This window comes from Hyla sarda, chromosome 4 (genome assembly GCF_029499605.1).
Source record: "Hyla sarda isolate aHylSar1 chromosome 4, aHylSar1.hap1, whole genome shotgun sequence".
Lineage (NCBI taxonomy): Eukaryota > Metazoa > Chordata > Amphibia > Anura > Hylidae > Hyla > Hyla sarda.
This window is the reverse complement of record NC_079192.1, coordinates 394,920,849-394,941,212: the sequence shown is the minus strand read 5'-3', so window position 1 is coordinate 394,941,212 and position 20,364 is coordinate 394,920,849. Positions and strand designations below refer to the sequence as shown.

The following is a 20,364-nucleotide window of genomic DNA, read 5'->3' as shown; positions in this document are numbered from 1 at the left end:
TTTTTTATTCCCCCTCCATCTTAAAGGGGTTCTCCACCATAAGGTGATTTTAGTACATACCTGGCAGACAGTAATGGACATGCTTAGGAAGGATCTGCGCTTGTCTTGGGGCTAAATGGCTATGTTGTGAGATTACCATAACATTGTGGCTAGCTTTTTGTGAACTGGTATTTCCTGTTTGACTTTTCTTTTTTTTGACTACAAATCCCACAATTTCCCCCCCATTTTCCTCCCACACATTCGCCACCCCACCTATTGAAACATAAATGAGCTGCATCCATCAAAAGACCTGTGGTTTTCAATCAGGGTGCCTACAGCTGTTGCATTAGTTGCAGATTGATCCTTCCACCCATTGAAGCAGACAGGCTCCCTGTCATCAGCTGACTAGTGAGTCAGGTCTCGGCCGCATTGTAACCTGGGAAAAATCTGAGACAATAGTCATTTTGTATGCTGTTAAAAATAAATATTGGAGTGAAAATCACAGAAGAATTGTGAGAAAACCATCACACACAGGTACAGACACTATATTATGAACTACACTAACTTTACAGCCCCTGTAGCATAGTCAAATAGAAAAAAATTCCCGGAATACCCCTTTAATCCCCTTGTGCCATTATTCCCCCCTTACTCTGATCCCCTTTTGCCATATCGGATAATAAAGGCACAAGGGGATTAAAGGGGTACTCCGGTGCTTAGACATCTTATCCCCTATCCAAAGGATAGGGGATAAGATGCCTGATCGCAGGAGTCACGCCGCTGGGGACCCCCGGGATCTTGCACGCGGCACCCCGTTTGTCATCAGTCCCCGGAGGGTGTTCGCTCTGGGTCAGATTACCGGCGACCACACGGCCGGCGGCGTGTGAAGTCATGCCTCCGCCCCCGTGTGATGTCACGCTCCGCCCCTCAATGCAAGCCTACGGGAGGGGGCATGATAGCTGTGACGCCCCCTCCCGTAGGCTTTCATTGAGGGGGTGGAGCGTGACGTCACACGGGGGCGCGGAGGCATGACGTCACACGCCGCCGGCCGTGTGGTCTCCGGTAATCAGACCCAGAGCGAACACCCTCCGGGGACTGATTACAAACGGGGTGCCGCGTGCAAGATCCCGGGGGTCCCCAGCGGCGGGACTCCCGCGATCAGGCATCTTATCCCCTATACTTTGGATAGGGGATAAGATGTCTAAGCACCAGAGTACCCCTTTAAGTATGGCATTAGTATAAAGGTATACGCCATTATGAAAATAAATAATTTTATGACTTATTTTGTCCGCGAGTACCAGTTGCACGTAAGTTCCGCGCGAGGTATACACGCAGACATACTTTCACCCTTTGGGGGTACAGTCGCGAAAAAGGTTGACAACCACTGCTCTATGGCAGTGGTCTTCAACCTGCGGACCTCCAGATGTGGCAAAACTACAACTCCCAGCATGCCCAGACAGCCAACGGCTGTCCGGGCATGCTGGAAGTTGTAGTTTTGCAACATCTGGAGGTCCGCAGGTTGAAGCGCACTGCTCTATGGGATCAGGATGCATAGTAGATTTACACCTCTCCTAAGTTCAGACGTTGTGCTTCTTGCTACGTCTTTTCTGTTTGTTTTGCTGGGGAAAAATTGCAGCAGAAACCAAATGTAGTTAAAACATCTGAAAAACGCAGGAACAATTCAGAATCACAAATCTGAACACAGCCTAAAGACTTCGGACTTTCATAAAACACCTCAATGGTGATAATCTTTCTCTAAAAGGCACTTTGAATAGGAAAATGCATCAAAACGGCACATAATGTCAACTGAGCCAAACCCACTTATAAGTCTAATGAGTTTACTTGGGTGACCTCCAGCACTAGCGGGCCTGATTAATTACCAGGTGCAGTGATCAAATGCCACATCCTCTCTCTATACAGACAGAGAATTCAGCAATAGTGTTGAGCGGCATAGGCCATATTCGAATTCGCGAATATTCGCGAATATATGGACGAATATGCGGCATATATTCGCGAATATTCGCACACACGTAAAATTCTCGTCGTATTTTCGCATATACGAAAATAAATTAACACATGCGAAAATATAACGAAAATTAGAGCATGTACATATGTGAACATTATAGCAACGAAAATTCGCACATCTACATATGCGAAAATTTTTATATGCGAACATCAACATGAGCGAAAATTCGCATATGGGAATATCAACAAGCGAAAACTTGCGTATGCGAAAATCAACATGTGCGAAAATTAGCATATGCGAACATTAACATAAGCAAAAATTTGTAAATGCGAACATTCGCGCACCGGTCTCACACAGTAGTATTAGAGCCTTCTTTACACCACACAAGCTGGAAGCAGAGAGGGATGATCACTGTGATGTGTACTTTGAAAAAAAAAAAAAAAAAAAAACAATATTCGTAATTACGAATATATAGTGCTATATTTGCGAATTCGAGAATATGCGATATTTGCGAATAAAATTTGCATTGCGAATATTCGCGAGCAACACTATTCAGCAATAGGAAATCATTTCAGTGATAGATTTGCATCCAGAATGAAGCCTATCCCATGCCTGCCACATCAGCTGAAACAGGTAAGCACAAGGCATACACAAGAACCTCTCCATTATTATTTGATAATAGCCTACGCTGCACTATATCTGCACTATATTGTCAATCTGATCTGAAAGATGAAGAATATTCTCAATGGTTTCTTTCTGGTGAAATGCATAAAATTTCCCAGTGTATGTAAAACAATGCGATAAAGAGGAAGGGTGTAACCCCCCCCCCCTCCCCATTTTTTTTACTGTAATTTGGTAACAGTGAAAGCCCCATGTGTCAAAAGGAAGTCAAGTCCTGTAAACAGCAGGAGGACACCATCACCTATTAAATTGCACCTGCTAGCTCTTGGCTTGATACTCTCCCAGCTCTGTCTGTAGTGAATCCCATTAAAGGGGTTCTCCGGTGGAAAACATTTTTTTTTTTTTTTATCAACTGGTGCCAGAAAGTTAAACAGATTTATAAATTACTTCTATTAAAAAAAATCTTAATCCTTCCAGTACTTATTAGCTGCTGAATACCACAGAGGGAATTCTTTTCTTTTTGGAACACAGAGCTCTCTGCTGACATCACGACCACAGTGCTCTCTGCTGACATCTCTGTCCATTTTAAGAACTGTCCAGAGCAGGAGAAAATCCCCATAGCAAACATATGCTGCTCTGGACAGTTCCTAAAATGGACAGAGATGTCAGCAGAGAGCACTGTGCTCGTAATGTCAGCAGAGAGCTCTGTGTTCCAAAAAGAAACAAATTTCCTCTGTAGTATTCAGCAGCTAATAATAAGTACTGGAAGGATTAAGATTTTTTAATCAAAGTAATTCTATTATTACAATTCTGTTTAACTTTCTGGCACCAGTTGATTTAAAAAAAAAAAAAAAATAAAAATAAAGTAACCCTTTAAAAACAATGGGAGGACAAACAATCAAGGACCCAGGTGACAGCAGTGGTGATAGATCAGGGAGGTGAGTATCCCTTATTAAAAAAAATGTTATGCTTCCTGGCCACTTTAAAAAAAAAAAATATTTCCCCAGAAAATCCCTTTCCAGGATTAGAAATAAAATAGCTGCTTTCTTCCAAAAACAGCGCCACTCTTGTTTGTCTCGGCTTCCTTTTATCATGATAAGTAGTGTTGCTCGCGAATTTTCGCAATGCGAATTTTATTCGCGAATATCGAATATTCGCGAACTCGCGAATATAGCACTATATATTCGTAATTTCGAATATTCTTTTTTTTTATTTTTATTTTTTCACAGTACACATCACAGTGATCATCCCTCGACTGGTGTGCACATTTTCGCATATACGAAAATATGCATATGCTACTTTTCGCACATGCGAATTTTCATTTATGTGAATGTTCGCATACGATAATTTTCGCGTATGTTATTTTTCGCATGTGCGAATTTTGCCTTGTTAATGTTCGCATATGCTAATTTTCGTTTGTTAATGTTCGCATACGCTAATTTTCGCATACACTCATGGTCGCATGTGCGAATTTTGTCTTATGTTCGTGTATGCTAATTTTCGCATATGTCGATTTTCGTATGCGCGAATTTTCGCTTATGTTAGTTTGTATATACTAACTTTCGCATATGCGAAAATAAGAAATATTTTTTTTAACGAATATGCGAATATTCATGAATATATGACGAATATTCGTCCATATATTCGCGAATATTCGCGAATTCGAATATGGCCTATGCCGCTCAACACTAATGATAAGTGGAAAAGGATGTATCTAACTCCCGGAAAAACAAAATCCAGTAAAACTTAACGTTTAATAGTGCACATTAAAAATGGTATGCCACCATAGCGGCAAGTGGTGTGTCACTCAATAAAAACTGGGAGTGAAACGCGTTTCACTCGCTGTTTTTATTGATTGACAGGTCACTTGTCGCTATGGTGACATACCATTTTTAATGTGCACTGCTAAATGTTAAAGGGTTACTCCGCTACCCAGCATCGGGAACATTGAGTTCCGAACGCTGTGTGCGGGCTTCCGTGTTCATGCCCGCCCCCTCGTGACGTCACGCCCCGTCATGTGACGTCACGTCCCGCCCCCTCAATGCAAGTCTATGGGAAGGGGGCGCGATGGCTGTCACGCTCCCTTCTCATAGACTTTCATTGAGGAGGCAGGCCGTGATGTAGGGGTGTGAATCGCCAAGAATTTGGCGATTCGATTCGAATCGCGATACCAGTGTGGCGATTCGATATATCCCGATATATCGCGATACCGTCTAGGTGACAATACATCACGATATATCGCGATATATCGCCCACCTGGGAGCATTCATAGATCCCAATAGACGCCGCTGTCAGCTTTGACAGCGGCGATCTAGTACTCCGGTGCTCACTTTTCTCATGTTATCCCGTCCGGGCTGCAAAATAAAATTAAACGCACTTTATCTTACCTGCCAACGAGCCCGCGGAGCTCCGGTACAGTCCGGTACAGGTGTTCGGTCCCCGGGCTGTATTCTTCTTACTTCCTGTTAGTCCGGCACGTCACATGGAGCTTCAGCCTATCACCAGCGGAGGCGGGACATCGCTGCGGCTGGTGATAGGCTGAAGCTCCATGTGACGTGCCGGACTAACAGGAAGTAAGAAGAATACAGCCCGGGGACCGAACACCTGTACCGGAGCTCCGCGGGCTCGTTGGCAGGTAAGATACGGGCGTCCGCAGATAAAAATTTCACATCCCTAAAAGAATCGATTCAAAAATATTTTGAATCGATTCTGTATCGGCAAATGAAAAATCGCGATTATCGCGAGAATCGATTTTTTCTTACATCCCTACGTGATGTCACCAGGCGGGCGTATACACGGAAGGCCGCACACAGCGTTCGGAACTCAATGTTCCGGACTCTGGGGAGCGGAGTAACCCTTTAAAGGAGATATCGAGTGGTGAAAAACGTATCCCCTACCCTAAGGATAGGGGATAAGTTTCAGATTGCGAGGGGCCCGACTGCTGGGGCCCCCCGTGATCTCCTGTACAGGGCCCCGGCAGCCTGTGAAAAGAGGGCGTGTTGACCACTGCACAAAGCGGCGGCTGACACGCCCCCTGATTACCTTCAGCAATCTCCTGCTCTGCCATAGAGTTGTATTGAGGGGGCGTGTCGGCCGCCGCTTCGTGCGGTGGTCAACACAAGCTATCGGGCCAGCGAGCCGGGACCCGTAGGGGATAAGTTTTTCACCACTGGACTACCCCTTTAAGTTTTACTGGATTTAGTTTTTCTGGGAGCTAGATCCATCCTTTTCCACTCGTCTGCATTTACTAGGGGAGAGCGGTTCCCTGAATCCATGCCTCCGGACGTTACTACTATCGCCTGTGGTGCATGAAGATTCGGTGAGCTGATCTACTACTACTCCTATTTTGTACCTTCTTTTTCTCATGTTTTTTCGGCCCATGCGCCACCCTACAGCTGTCATTCTTTCCAGTATTTCCACAATATTATCTCATCCTTACCTCATGAGTCAAGAGAAAAAATCTGGACGGGAGTTCTCGGAGTGAAACAGATATTTTATAGTGATGCATTTCGTCCACAACCCCCCCCCCCTCCCCAAAAAAATCTGCACAAAAACAGAGCCGACCATGATCCAAGACATCTGGAGCCCCATCTACTCATCCACCAGCCGTCCAATGCTGACAAACCGCTTTATTCATGATTATTTTTACCTCAGAACTGGCGTTTTTCCAGCAGCCTTGTGCTCAGCAGAATGCCAGCTATTACGCATTTCGCATATTTTGACCGGCAAATATTCAGGAAGACGGACATTAGTCAAACTGTAACGTTTTTGTCTACGGGTATGAAGCGAAAAAATAAATCCAGGATCTAACCTTCAGTTTATGACTGGGCGTGAATATGGAAACCCAAACACAGGTCTGAAGGAATTCTGAGAGGTAGGGGTGCCACCTTTCTTGCAAACAATAAATAAATAAATATATATATATATATATATATATATATATATATGTATATATATAAAATATACCGGCCAGGCTAATTTGCATAATTAATTATGTATGCGTGACATCACAGAATACACATGTGCGGGGGAAATTTTGTCCTATTCTGACGCCTATAACTTTTTAAATATTTCCTTATACGGGCCTGTGTGAGGGTCATTTTTTGATCGCTTTTTTTTTTTTAAATTAAATTCGGTACGAACAACAACTCCCAGCATGTCCTGATACAGCCTGTGGCTCAGCAGCTGCCCCAAATGAAAACTACAACTCCCAGCATGTTGGACTATTTAGTAGTATATAGTATAGGTCAGTATCGCTTCTCGGCCTTTTGGCTAAGATCAAGTGTAGTATCTGTTCTTATCAGTTTTCATGCTGGTGGGGATGGGTGCTGCATGGAGGATGCAGGTGTACCTGGGCGTTCCGAGGCTGGTTCTGAGGAATCAGCCAACGGCTGCCCCGATGTGACCTGTTCCCTCCGGGTCTCGCCATGAGGCTGAGAGGGTCTAGAGCCGAGGTACTTTAGTGCCTCGGGGAGTGGTGACCCCCGAGGTGCCGAAACTCACTGGGAGTATTGGCTCATTGAGTTGAAGCACGGGCACATGATCTCTTCACCTTGTGGCACTCACCTCTTGATTCCTGGCCTTCTGGCTAGGATCAGAGAATTTTTAATAGATCCGGCCGGATGTCCGGGCAGTATATCTGCATAATGTTGCTCGCGAATATTCGCAATTCGAATATTATTCGCGAATATCGCATATTCGTGAATTTCGCGAATATAGCGCTATATATTCGTAATTACGAATATTCGTTTTTTTTTGTTTTTTTTTCACAGTACACATCACAGTGATCATCCCTCTCTGCTTCCAGCTTGTGTGGTGTAAAGAAGGCTGTAATACTACTGTGTGAGACTGGCGTGTAGATGTTCGCATATGCGAACATTTGGGTATGATAATTTTCGTATATGCGAATTAGTACCTGTGTTAATTTTGTGTAAACGAATTTTCGCATATGTTAATTTTCGCATACGCGGATTATTTTGCATTTGCGAAAATAAAACGAGAATATTGCGAATATTCGCGAATATATGACGAATATTCGTCCATATATTTGCGAATATTCGCGAATTCGAATATGGCCTATGCCGCTCAACACTATATCTGCACACATTCACTTATTTATTTCTTTTTATCTCACTGTGTCACTTTTTGCGTGTTGTGTGTTCACAGGATTTGTCAGGATGCGGTAGCCCTTCTGGGTGTCCCTCCTGGCGGTCTAGGGGAGGTGTGTGTGTGGCCATCAGGTTCCGCACCTCCCTGCAAACACCCCGGGTACTCCTGCTTTGGCAGGGTACCGACCGTTATCGGCTCTGCAGGCAGATACCTTGGCTAACGCCAAGGGGGATGCTGGGAGCATTTGTGGTCCCTTAGTAGCTTCGGCGAAAAGGGACATCGAACCTGGAACCTCGCAGGTACCTTTTGGTCCGGGGGCGAAGGGTAAGGTTTGTTGGGGGAGCCTCTCTCCTATCGGAGAAGGGCTTGCGATAGACCGCATCCTTTGTGCACGTTTTTTTTAGTGTAACACGTTTGCACTTTTTCTTTCACTTTGGGTGATTCGAGAGCACGTTCCTCGGCTTTAGATAAAAAAAAAATATGTATATAGTATTGGTCAGTGTTTCCCAACCAGGGGTGCCTCCAGCTGTTGCAAAACTACAACTCCCAGCATGTTGGACTATATAGTAGTATATAGTATAGAATAGTGTTTCCCAACCAGGGGTGCCTCCAGCTGTTGCAAAACTACAACTCCCAGCATGTTGGACTATATAGTAGTATATAGTATAGGTCAGTGTTTCCCAACCAGGGGTGCCTCCAGCTGTTGCAAAACTACAACTCCCAGCATGTTGGACTATATAGTAGTATATAGTATAGGTCAGTATTTCCCAACCAGGGGTGCCTATGGCTGTTGCAAAACTACAACTCCCAGCATGCCCGGACAGCCAACATGCTGGGAGTTGTAGTTTTGCAACAGCTGGAGGCGCTCTGGTTGGGAAACACTGGTATAGTATATGGTGCAACATTCTGGGAGTTGGAGGCTTGGTTGGATAAATACATTGCATGGCCGGTATTTTTTATATAAAAATACTGTCAGGGTGGCCAAAATACCAGCAATACCGGCAAAATACCAGAATGGTTCCTTATCTCATGCCTTCTACCATGCAAATTCCTATCTCATTTCTGGTCCTCTGCTTGGCTCCCAATCTCATCCTTGGTCCCTAACATGGTTTCCCCTTTCATTCCTGGTCCCATGTGTGGTGACGCCAAAGTTGTGGTGTGACCACGGGGTGTGAAGGGTGTAGGTGAAGGGGGCAGATGGTATAGCCCAGGGGCAAGATGTTATTAACTCCTAATGTTCGTGACGCCAGAGTGGTTTTTCCGGTAACCACCCGAACGGTAGCACCGCTATCCCAAGGTTAGGCAGGGCAATAATAGTCCAAGACCAGGTAAGGGTTAACGGAGGCTTTACTGAGGTTAGACAGTTGTTAAAGTCTATACAGCTAGGCCAGAATCCCAGAGAGTCAGTCAGTAACATGGAAAGGGCCTTGCAGCTTGCTGGGACTTGCTGTACTTTTGGGTCAGACTTCAATACAGCCACTTTGATTATAATTGGCTTGACTAGTGACTTGACATTGGTAGAAACAGCAGACATAGATGAGATGACTTACTGACAATGTGGCTGGTGTGAAGGCTTTATGGCCTCCAGGTGAACTGGACACAGGATCTGCTTTGCTGTTCCCCAGCAGGAGTGATTGTGTAAGAGAGATGTGGTATCCCGGTACCGTATTACATACTGTACCTAGTGTAGAGGTCCCCAAAGTCAGCGTGACTATGCTCAGGTAGGGTCCCTCAGGTGGGTCAGCCCCTAGTCGCCTCTCCTCAATTCTAATTCTCTAGTGTTAATACATGTATATATTTAATAATAGTGTATATCTAATATAATGTATAGTACTTACCTTGTTTAGCATCGCAGGACCTTCGGTCATGTGACCATGTTAATCTCCTCTATGGTATGTTGGAGGTCCTTGGGTCACGTGTTGCCCACAATCCTTTGTAATGGTGATTGACACAAGTATGGACCAATTAGCACTAGTCCAGCCCCTGCCCATATATGGGAGCTGTAGCCAATTATCGCTCTCTTGGGTTGCTGCTCTCGTGGATGCCGGACTAGCAGGACGGATCTGCGCAACTTGCAAAGACACGCTAGGCCTGAAAACCTAACGGCCTCAGCTGAACTAAAACCGTGAGTTCTAAACTACCTCCGCTAAAGCTAGCGTCACTACTGGACCGCAACTAAATCCCCTAAATCCAGTGGAACAGCGCATAATACATTAAAGACTCTAAATTGCTAAAGTCCCAACCTTTGTCAATCTCCAAAGAAAGCAGTTGTATGCACAGAGACTGTTCCGTTTATGAAGCTTGCAGAAAATCTTCAGTAAAAGTTATACCTGTTTTCAGAAAACTCTCCGGTTGTGGACATTCTATTATTATCTACCTCCCTATCGCTCTTGGGAAGGGTGGCGGTTGGACAAGCATTACAGAGGAGCCCTCACCCTGGCGTCACGAATAGCAAGGGTTAACAAGCACCCTTTAATTACCGCACAGCTACACTCCCCATACCCTACACCCCCCTGGCCATCACAGAAAGATTGTAATGGCTCCCCCTCTTATAAAGGGGGGCTGAGCAAGAAACCCATAGGTCAAGCTGCAGGTCAGGTGGTCAACTGGCGCTCTCTGGGTAACATAACACATCATGTGAACATAACAGGTGATTCCTCCAAAGGTCCTTAAAGGTCCTTTATACTTTATATACCTATACATAACATTATGCTCTATATTTACAACACTATACATAACATTAGACTTACTACTATGGGGGAGATTCTGCAGGAGAGCCCCTAGGACAATGAGGGACTCAACCTGACTGGGCCTAAGTACTGTACGGGACTATATCCTGTACTGGGACATTACACATGCATGAAAGGCTTCCCATCTCATTCCTTGTCTGAAGCATGACTCCACATCTAAATCCTGGTAGTGTGGCTTCCTTTATTATTCTGGGTTCCCAGCATGGCTCTGCATTTTAGTCCTGGTCCCCAGCATGGCTCTGCATTTTAGTCCTGGTCCCCAGCATGGTTCTGCATTTTAGTCCTGGTCCCCAGCATGGCTCCCCATCACTTTCCAATCCCAGCATGGTTCCCAGCCTCTTCCTAGTCCCCAGAATGGCTGCCCATCTCATTCCTATCTTCCAGCATGGCTCCCAATTTTATTCTTTGTCCCCGTCATGGCTCCCTATCTAATTTTTGGTCCATGAATGGCTCTCCTCCTTATTCATGGCCTCATAGTATGGCTTCCACTTATATTCCAGAATCACAGCCCCTTCCTTATCTCTGACAGCCTTCCTCCTATCCTATTATGTGAGCTGGTTCTGGAAAAGCTCCTACTATTTAAAGAGCAACTATCACAAATTTGTACCCCATAAACTAATCACAGGGGGACAAAGTTCTTTATAATAACTATTCAGGAATACCTTTTGCTGTTTTCTAGCAGCTTTGATCAGGCTAAAAAATGCTTTATATGACTGTGGTAGCGGTTATGATGAGGGCAGATGAAGACATTTTATAATACAATACACTGCAGAACATATGTACAGGGGGGGAAACAGGTGCAAGGGGCCCTGGGGACACTGAAGGAGGCTGCCTGACAGGACAGCAAGGGTACGGGACAACATCTCACGTACTGGGCCACCACATGATGGTCAGGCTGCCACGCCTATCCCCTGTATGCCAGTGCTGGGACTGCTGTGTGATTGACAGACAGGTCCCAGTACATAGGCTCCTTATCTGCGGGCGGCGAACAACTTTATAAGAAAAGACAGTGCTCATTCTCCTGCTTGCAGCGCGGCACAGCGGGCGGCAAGTTTTCATAGCAAGCGCTTGCTAGAAGCAGAGCATTACACCGCGCACTGGGGCTGGGAGCGAGCGCTTGCTATGAAAACTAGCCGCCTGCAGTGCAGAAAGTGTGAAGAGCCATGGGCACTCTCGCCCGATGGCCCCAGTACGCTGCAATAACAAATAACACCACCGGTGCTGCACAGCTAGTTTTTATAGAAAGCGCTCACTCCCGCCCTCAGTTAGGGTTGCCACCTGGCGTGTATTTTGGCCGCCCTGCCCGTATTTTTATATTATAAAAATACCAGCAATGCAATGGCCGTATTTATCCAACCAATCCTCCTACTACCAGAATGTTGCACCATAACCTATATCAGTGTTTCCCAACCAGAGCACCTCCAGCTGTTGCAAAACTACAACTCCCAGCAAGTTTTGCTACAGCTGGAGGCACCTCTGGTTGGGAAACACTGACCTGTACTATATACTACTATACAGTCCAACATGCTGGAAGTTGTAGTTTTGCAACAGCTGGAGGCACCCCTGGTTGGGAAACACTCACCTATACTATATACTACTATATAATCCAACATGCTGGAAGTTGTAGTTTTGCAACAGCTGGAGGCACCCCTGTTTGGTAAACACTGACCTATACTATATACTACTATATAGTCCAACATGCTGGGAGTTGTAGTTTTGTTTGGGGCAGCTGCTGAACCACAGGCTGTATCAGGGCATGATCGGAGTTGTAGTTAGGAACTAACTGCAACTCCCGAATTTGCAGTTAGAAAAAAAAAATCAAAAAGTGACATCAAAACAAAAATGGTTCTGTTAAAAACTGCAGATTGGGGAGAAAAAAAATGAGCCCTCATACATCCCCCTATAAGGAGAAATAAAAAAGTTATAGGGGTCAGAATAGGACAAAATTTCCCCCACATATGTGAATCCTGTGATGTCACGCATATATAATGAAGTATGCAAATTAGCATGGGCGGTAATTTTTTTGCAAGAAAGGAGGCAACCCTACTCTCAGTGCGCGGAGTAATGCTCTGCATCTAGCGAGCGCTTGCTATGAAACCTTGCCGCCCGCTGTGCTGGCACTGCAAGCAGGAGAACGGGCACTGGTTTTGAATGTTCGCCTCCTGCAGATAAGGATAATAAGGAGCCTATGTGCTGGGACCTGTCTGTCAATCACACAGCGGTCTTAGCGCTGGCATACAGGGGATAAGCGTGGCGGCCACGGGCCATAGCCACGCCTATCCGACTGTTGCTGACCGTCATATAAAGCATTTTTTTGCCTGATCAAAGCTGCTAGAAAGCAGCAAAAAGTATACCTGAATAGTAATTCTAAAGAACTTTGTCCCCCTGTGATTGGTTTATGGGGGTACAAATTCGTGACAGTTGCGCTTTAAGCTCCAATGATGTTGCGCCAGGAGCTTGTGACATCATAGCCCCGCCCCCTCAATGCAAGTCTATGGGAGGGGGCGTGACGGATGTCACGCCCCCTCCCATAGACTTGCATTGAGGGGGCAGGGCATGACATCATGAGGGGGTGGGGCTATGATGCATCATGAGGGGGTGGGGCTATGATGCCACGAGCTCCCGGCGCCGGCTCCAGCGTTCGGAACAGTTTGTTCCAAAATGCTGAGCAGCGGAGTACCCCTTTAAATTTCCATAACAGTAACTGTTGCTGAGCCAAATTTGGGTAAGTAAGTGAACCCTTCAAAATTGGCGACATTTCTTCATTGAACATGAAATGTTGTCTTTTATCGAAGTCGCAATAATAGACAAACACAATGTAACTAAACTAATAACAGGTAAACAAGTGCATGTCTGTTATTGAGCACATTGAGTAAACATCCACAGTGCAGGAGGAAAAAAGTAAGTAAACACTTGAACCTAACATCCTGTACAGTAGATTCCCACTTAGCAGCAATCACTAGTGTTGCTCACGAATATTCGCAATTCGAATATTATTCGCGAATATCGCATATTCGCGAATTCGCGAATTTCGCGAATATAGCGCTATATATTCGTAATTACGAATATTCGTTTTTTTTTTTTGTTTTTTTTTTCACAGTACACCTCACAGTGATCATCCCTCTCTGCTTCCAGCTTGTGTGGTGTAAAGAAGGCTGTAATACTACTGTGTGAGACTGTCGTGCGTAAATTCGCATATACGAAAATTAGCATATGCTAATGTTCGCATATGCGAATATTCTCAAATCTTAATTTTCACATATGCGAATATTTGCATATGCGAAAATAAAACAGGAATATGCGAATATTCGCGAATATATGACGAATATTCATCCATATATTCGCGAATATTCGCGAATTCGAATATGGCCTATGCCGCTCAACACTAGCAATCACCTCCCACAAACATTTCCTGTGACAGTGAATAGGATTTGCGTACATATGATTGGCTCCTTCCTGCAGGAGATTCTGGGGTTTGGTTGACAATCCCCAGTTATGTCTCAAGGCTCTTAATAGGTCAAACATTGACTTAGGGTGGGTTCACACCATGATTTTGCTATACAGTTTCAGCATACGGTTTCATAAAATAAAAACGTATTCAACCGTACAGAAAACCGCGCCCATAGACTTCCCATTCAAAACAGTATGCACCATAATGTTTACGGTCGTCTCCGTTTTCAAACCATACGGTTTTTTACTTTTTTTTTTCCGGACAGAAAACCGTAGCCTACCACGGTTTTTGGTCCAGTTGAAAAACAGTATTAAACCGTATACCGTATTTTTCGCCATATAAGACGCACTTTTTCTTCCCCAAAACTGGGGGGGAAAAGTCGGTGCGTCTTATACGGCGAATACACCCCTATCGCGGCGGTCCCTGCGGCCATCAACGGCCGGGACCCGCGGCTAATACAGGACATCAACGATCGCGGTGATGCCCTGTATTAACCCTTCAGACGCGGCGATCAAAGCTGACCGCCGCGTCTGAAGGGACACTAACCCGGCTGTTCAGTCGGGCTGTTCGGGACCGCCGCGATCTCACCGCGGCGGTCCCGAACAGTCCGACTGAATAGCCGGGTTAGTGCTTACAGGACACCGGGGGGGACCTTACCTTCCTCTTTGGTGTCTTCTCCGTTCAGGGATCCCCTGTATGGCCGGCGCTCTCCTTCCTCGTCATCACATCGTCGCGTACGTGCGTCGGCCTGCGTAATGACGTGATGGCGGCGACGGAGAGCGAGGATACCCGGCCGGCAGCAGAGACGTTCCGGAGCGACGGGGACACGGCGACAGCGATGGAGCGACATCCAGGGCAGCGGTGACGGGTCCGGAGCGGCGGGGACACGTCAGTATTACCTGCTATGCAGTGGTCTTCAATCTGCGGACCTCCAGATGTTGCAAAACTACAACTCCCAGCATGCCCGGACAGCCAACGGCTGTCCGGGCATGCTGGGAGTTGTAGTTTTGCAACATCTGGAGGTCCGCAGGTTGAAGACCACTATTGGGTTCAAAATCTTTATTTTTTTAGATTTTGCACCTATAAATTGGGTGCGTCTTATACGCCGGTGCGTCCTATAAGGCGAAAAATACGGTATGTTTTTTTTAAACATAGGAGTCAATGGGAACCATACAGAGCTGTATGTGCGTACGTTTCCATCCGGTTTTCACCATAGGGTTTTCGACTTTTCGTTTTTTTTCTTGGAATTTCAATCAAACAAGTGAAACTTTATTCATAATGGAGTGAAAAGTTAAAAACGTATATGTTTTTTTTCTTAAAAAACAGATGAAACCGGACATCATTTTTCAACCATATACAGATACACAGATAAAAAAAAAATTTTTGATACAGTTTAGGCTGCATTCACACCTCGTTTTTACGTTACGGGTGCCGGACCGTAGTATACTACAGTTTTAGGTCCGGTCACAAACCCGATATGGGTAAAAAATGAGCCGACCGAAGTCACCGTTTGACTCCGGTCGGCTCATTAAGGTAAATGGATTTCAGCGCTGGTCCGGCTGGGGTACGGGAGAGCTCGGTTTTCCCCTCCCCCAGCCGGATCCGGCACCCGTAATGTAAAAACGAGGTGTGAATACAGCCTTAGTCAGGTTTTGAGGAATCCGTTTTTTTTTTGTTTTTTTATCACAAACCTGATACGGGAACTGTATTGCAAAAATGTGGTGTGAACCCAGCCTTACATGGCTTAGCACGCTCTTCTTCCAGCTATTTCCAGCCCACCGGAGCACCTGAAAGCTGAACTAATTTATGCAGGATAAGTCATCAACTGCCGAGCCGAGAAGTTCGTGACGAATCGAACTTACTGTAAGTTCGCTCATCTCTAAACAGCACCATTTTTTTTCCATTCCAGTATAGTTGCAGCTATACATTTATTATTGTAACTGGGTCATGTGAACACCAGTCTGACCCACAGAAAATGAATGAGTTTAATGTGTCAGAGGAAGTGGTCAGTTCTGGGTGGCATTATCACCTATTAGATCCTCTTCAGCAACTCTCAGATGTCTCCCCTTCAGTTTGATCTGTACACTGCTGCTGACATGTCTATAGGATCAGGATATATAGAAGGTATACACCTCTTCTTCAGCTCTATCTGTATACTGCTACTGCTATCTCTATGGGATCAGTTACACATCATTCTTCCAGCTCTATCTGAATACTACTGCTCTGTCTTTGGGATCAGGATATACCTGTATATAGTAGATATATGCCTCCCATCCCAGTTCTATTTGTATACTGCTGCTATCACTCCAGCTCTATCTATATACTGCTGCTGCTATCTCTATGGGATAATATATATATATATATATATATATATATATATATATATATATATAACAGCAACGTTTCCGCGGCCTCTCGCCGCCATTCTCAAGCCCAAATTAGTGACCTTCAGTGTGGGTTATATTACATTCAATAAATTAGATAATTACAAACATAAGTGCACAGTGTATATATCATCGTTACATATATTAAGAGACACATGTTACATTGGTGGTTCAGGGTGTGTTCATAATGGGGGAGATTTATCAAAACCTGTGCAGAGGAAGAGTGGTGCAGTTGCCCATAGCAACCAATCAGATTGCTTCTTTCATTTTCCACAGGCCTCTAAAGAGGCCTGTGGAAAATGAAAGAAGCAATCTGATTGGTTGCTATGGGCAACTACACCGCTCTTCCTCTGCACAGGTTTTGATAAATCTCCCCAAATGTGTTTCCTCCCAGTGGTTATGGTGAAGTGGGCGGACGCTTGAAAATATACAGTAGTTATAGTACAGTGGTCCCTCAAGTTACAATATTAATTGGTTCCAGGACGACCATTGTATGTTGAAACTAGAGATGAGCGAACTTACAGTAAATCCGATTCGTCACGAACTTCTCCGCTCGGCAGTTGATGTCTTCCTGCATAAATTAGTTCAGCTTTCCGGTGCTCCGGTGGGCTGGAAAAGGTGGATACAGTCCTAGGAGACTCTTTCCTAGGACTGTATCCACCTTTTCCAGCCCACCGGAGCACCTGAAAGCTGAACTAATTTACGCAGGTAATAACATATGATGAATATCCAGAATGTCTGAAATACAGAAAAGAAAGAAAAACAACATTAGTCGGGTCAAAATTTCACAACATACAGAAAAAATGCATATCAGGATTAAGTGCTACTTCTGGAGAGTTATGTCCTAGTCATTTTAATGGTAGATTTGAATTCTGCAACTCTGCTGCTATTTGAACATATATATATATATATATATATATATATATATATATATATATATATATATATATAGTAGTTATACCTCTCCCCTCCCAATCTATCTGTATACTGCTGCTGCTATCTTTATGGGTCTGGATATATTGTAGTTATACACCTTCCATATACTGCTGCTGTTATCTCTATAGGATCAGAATATATAGTAGTCGTACACCTCCCCTGAGGCTTTGTTCATATATTTTTGCTATGTTTTTTTTGTTTTTTTCTTTTAGCTTTTTATAAGTTTATTCTTTCTTAAATGGCTGGAAAAAAAAAGTCACTATTTTACTGAGATTGCCCAAATTGCAATAAAAATTGATAACTTTTACAGCAATTTCAGAAAATCACAGGAAAAACATGGTCAAAATGCAATAAAAAAAATAAAAAATAACTACAAATATGAGGTTAAAATGCAACATGTGACCAGCCTAAAGACTTCAAATCTTTATAAAACACCCCAGTTGTGATTACAGGTCAAATACCTTTCTTCTCACGGCAATATTTCTCTAAAAACACATTTTAAATAAGAAAACATCAAAACTGCACATAATGTGAACTGGCCTCAATCCACTTATGAGTCTCTGGAGCTGGAGGTAATTGGATGACCAGGCGTCACCAGGCTCCACCCCCTCTCTCTCTCTCTTCAAAGCCCGAGGATTCATGGGAAATGTAGGCAGCATTAGGAAATCATTTCTGGGATTCTGTGTGCAATAAGTATGGCTGAAATGTTATCCATGCCACATCAGCTAAAACAGGTAAGCACACGGCATACACAAGAACCTTTACATTATTTTCTAATACAGTAGAATCTCTCAATAGCGGACACTCTCGGGAACAATGAAAACTGTCTGCTATTGAGAGATGTTCCCTAATGGGAAAAAAGGCTCGAAAATCTTTCTAAATGACCGGATACTGTACTGTACTCACTCCAGAGTGTAATTACCTATAAAACATGATAAAAAGCAATATTACAGTAGAATCCCCCAATTACGTTTAATTCCCCCTCTTGATCCCTCCATTGCCATTTCATTCTTCCCCCCTTTGAGCCCTTCTGTGCCATAACATTCCCCTTTATACCCTGTGCCACTTTATTCCCCCTGTGCCAAATCATCCCCCCTTTACCCGCTGTGCCACATCATTTTCCCTTGATCCCCCTGTGCTATTTAATTCCTCCTTTATTACCCTCTGTGCAAATTCATCACTGCTTCTTTACCACTCCCTGTGGCATTTCTTCCCCCTTGTGCCATTTGATTCTCCCTTTATCCCCCTGTGCCACTTTATTCCCCATGTGCCCTATGTATCACAGCAACTAAAAATAACCTTTTTCTAAAACATATATACTTTAATGATATGCTTTAAAATAAGAATAACTAAAGCAAAAAAATAATAAACTATAATTAGTGACCTATAGGTAAATAAATATGTCAAAAAAAGGGAGACACAGGTCCTATTGGTAAATGGGCAGCCCCCTATGAGAGAGACAATGCACCACAACCATCGATCACTACGGATATATCAGTGGTGCAATTAGATACATTCTCATATATATACAATGGTGCTACTCATTATTTAGGACCTCTCCCCACACCACGTGAGAAAAGTGATAAGATAAATGTTACAATTTGGTATCCGTTCCGACGCGTTTCCCCCCAACTTGTGGGGTTTCTCAAGGAACTAATGGGATACAATCAACAGTCATAAAAATCGTCTCTGGTGTTATAAGATTGTTTCTGATGCAGTAGGTGCCTGAATAAAAGAATACATAAACACACTATTTGCATCTCTTTCAAACCAGCTTAAAAACTGCTAAATATGTACATGAAAGAAATGTCATGTTTGATCTTTTGATCTTTTCCTCTGCTACTCTAAGCGTTAGTATCATTATCTTCATTATTTTCTTACAACTTCCTCTTCTTCTTCTTTTTCTATAACCACCTCTTTCTCCTCCTTTTTGTTAAGTAATATGGAAGGACAATGGCTTTGGTGATCATAAGTACATCCAGATCTGCGGACATAATCACAGACCTTCATAATAATTACCATTTAAGGTGTCCTGTAATAATAATAAATTTACATCTTGCCTTGTAATAATAATATATTTACATCTTTGTAATATAAACCTCCCCGATGGTCAGTAGGTCATACTTACCTTGATTGTACACTATGGGATTGAGTGGACTGACCTGGTCCATTCTTTACCATATTGTTTGTAAACATTTAAATCACATGACGGTCACATGATCGCGAGTGGCTCCGGTCATGCGCAATAGGCACACACGGAGACACTGTTGCGATCTCTGTGCTATCTGAGTGCGCCTGCGCCTGATCGGAGTCACATCATAGTATAAACCTTCAGAAGCAGGGAAGTCACGCATGCGTATTACACAGCCGGGTAAACACCGGAAGTGAATCGGTGCTACCCCGGAAATGTATGCCGGCCTGTGTATATAATGGCAGTGTACTGAGCCATACACATGCCGCCTGTGATCAAACAGTGCGCTTATCTTGGCGCTAGGTATCCATCGTTGGTACAAGGCGGGCATAAGATAGGTATGTATCACTACTGGGTACTTTTTTATACCATGCCCCCCCCTGCTTTATTGTGTTAATGCAATGTAGTTTAAAAACTGACGGACATGTACTGCTGCTTGTTTATCTAGTGCTTGTTCTTTGGAGATGCAGTACAATATACTGTCCATAAGTTATCTGCTTTGAGAGTGGCGTCAATCAAGTTTAGGTATGTACCCCTCCTGGGGAGAGTTTCTATAAATATCCTTTTTTTTTTTTTTTTCATTTCTTTCATGTACATATTTAGCAGTTTTTAAGCTGGTTTGAAAGAGATGCAAATAGTGTGTTTATGTATTCTTTTATTCAGGCACCTACTGCATCAGAAACAATCTTATAACACCAGAGACGATTTTTATGACTGTTGATTGTATCCCATTAGTTCCTTGAGAATCCCCACAAGTTGGGGGGAAACGCGTCGGAACGGATACCAAATTGTAACATTTATCTTATCACTTTTCTCACGTGGTGTGGGGAGAGGTCCTAAATAATGAGTAGCACCATTGTATATATATGAGAATGTATCTAATTGCACCACTGATATATCCGTAGTGATCGATGGTTGTGGTGCATTGTCTCTCTCATAGGGGGCTGCCCATTTACCAATAGGACCTGTGTCTCCCTTTT

At 43.9% G+C, this 20,364-nt stretch overlaps 1 long non-coding RNA gene and 1 pseudogene across 2 annotated transcripts in view; both read left to right on the top strand.

The window, feature by feature from the left end:
• The window catches only part of LOC130367116 (uncharacterized), a 45,104-nt gene that overhangs the window by 10,979 nt on the left and 13,761 nt on the right, over positions 1–20,364 (top strand). The window contains exon 1 of one of the 2 annotated variants that reach the window (XR_008892086.1): positions 15,888–15,997. The exons of the other annotated variant lie outside the window; for it this stretch is intronic. This is a non-coding gene — a long non-coding RNA (uncharacterized LOC130367116). Of the gene's footprint in view, positions 1–15,887; positions 15,998–20,364 lie in introns of those variants that run through there. 2 annotated transcript variants of the gene reach the window in all.
• On the top strand, positions 6,816–6,956 carry LOC130268190 (U2 spliceosomal RNA; annotated as a pseudogene).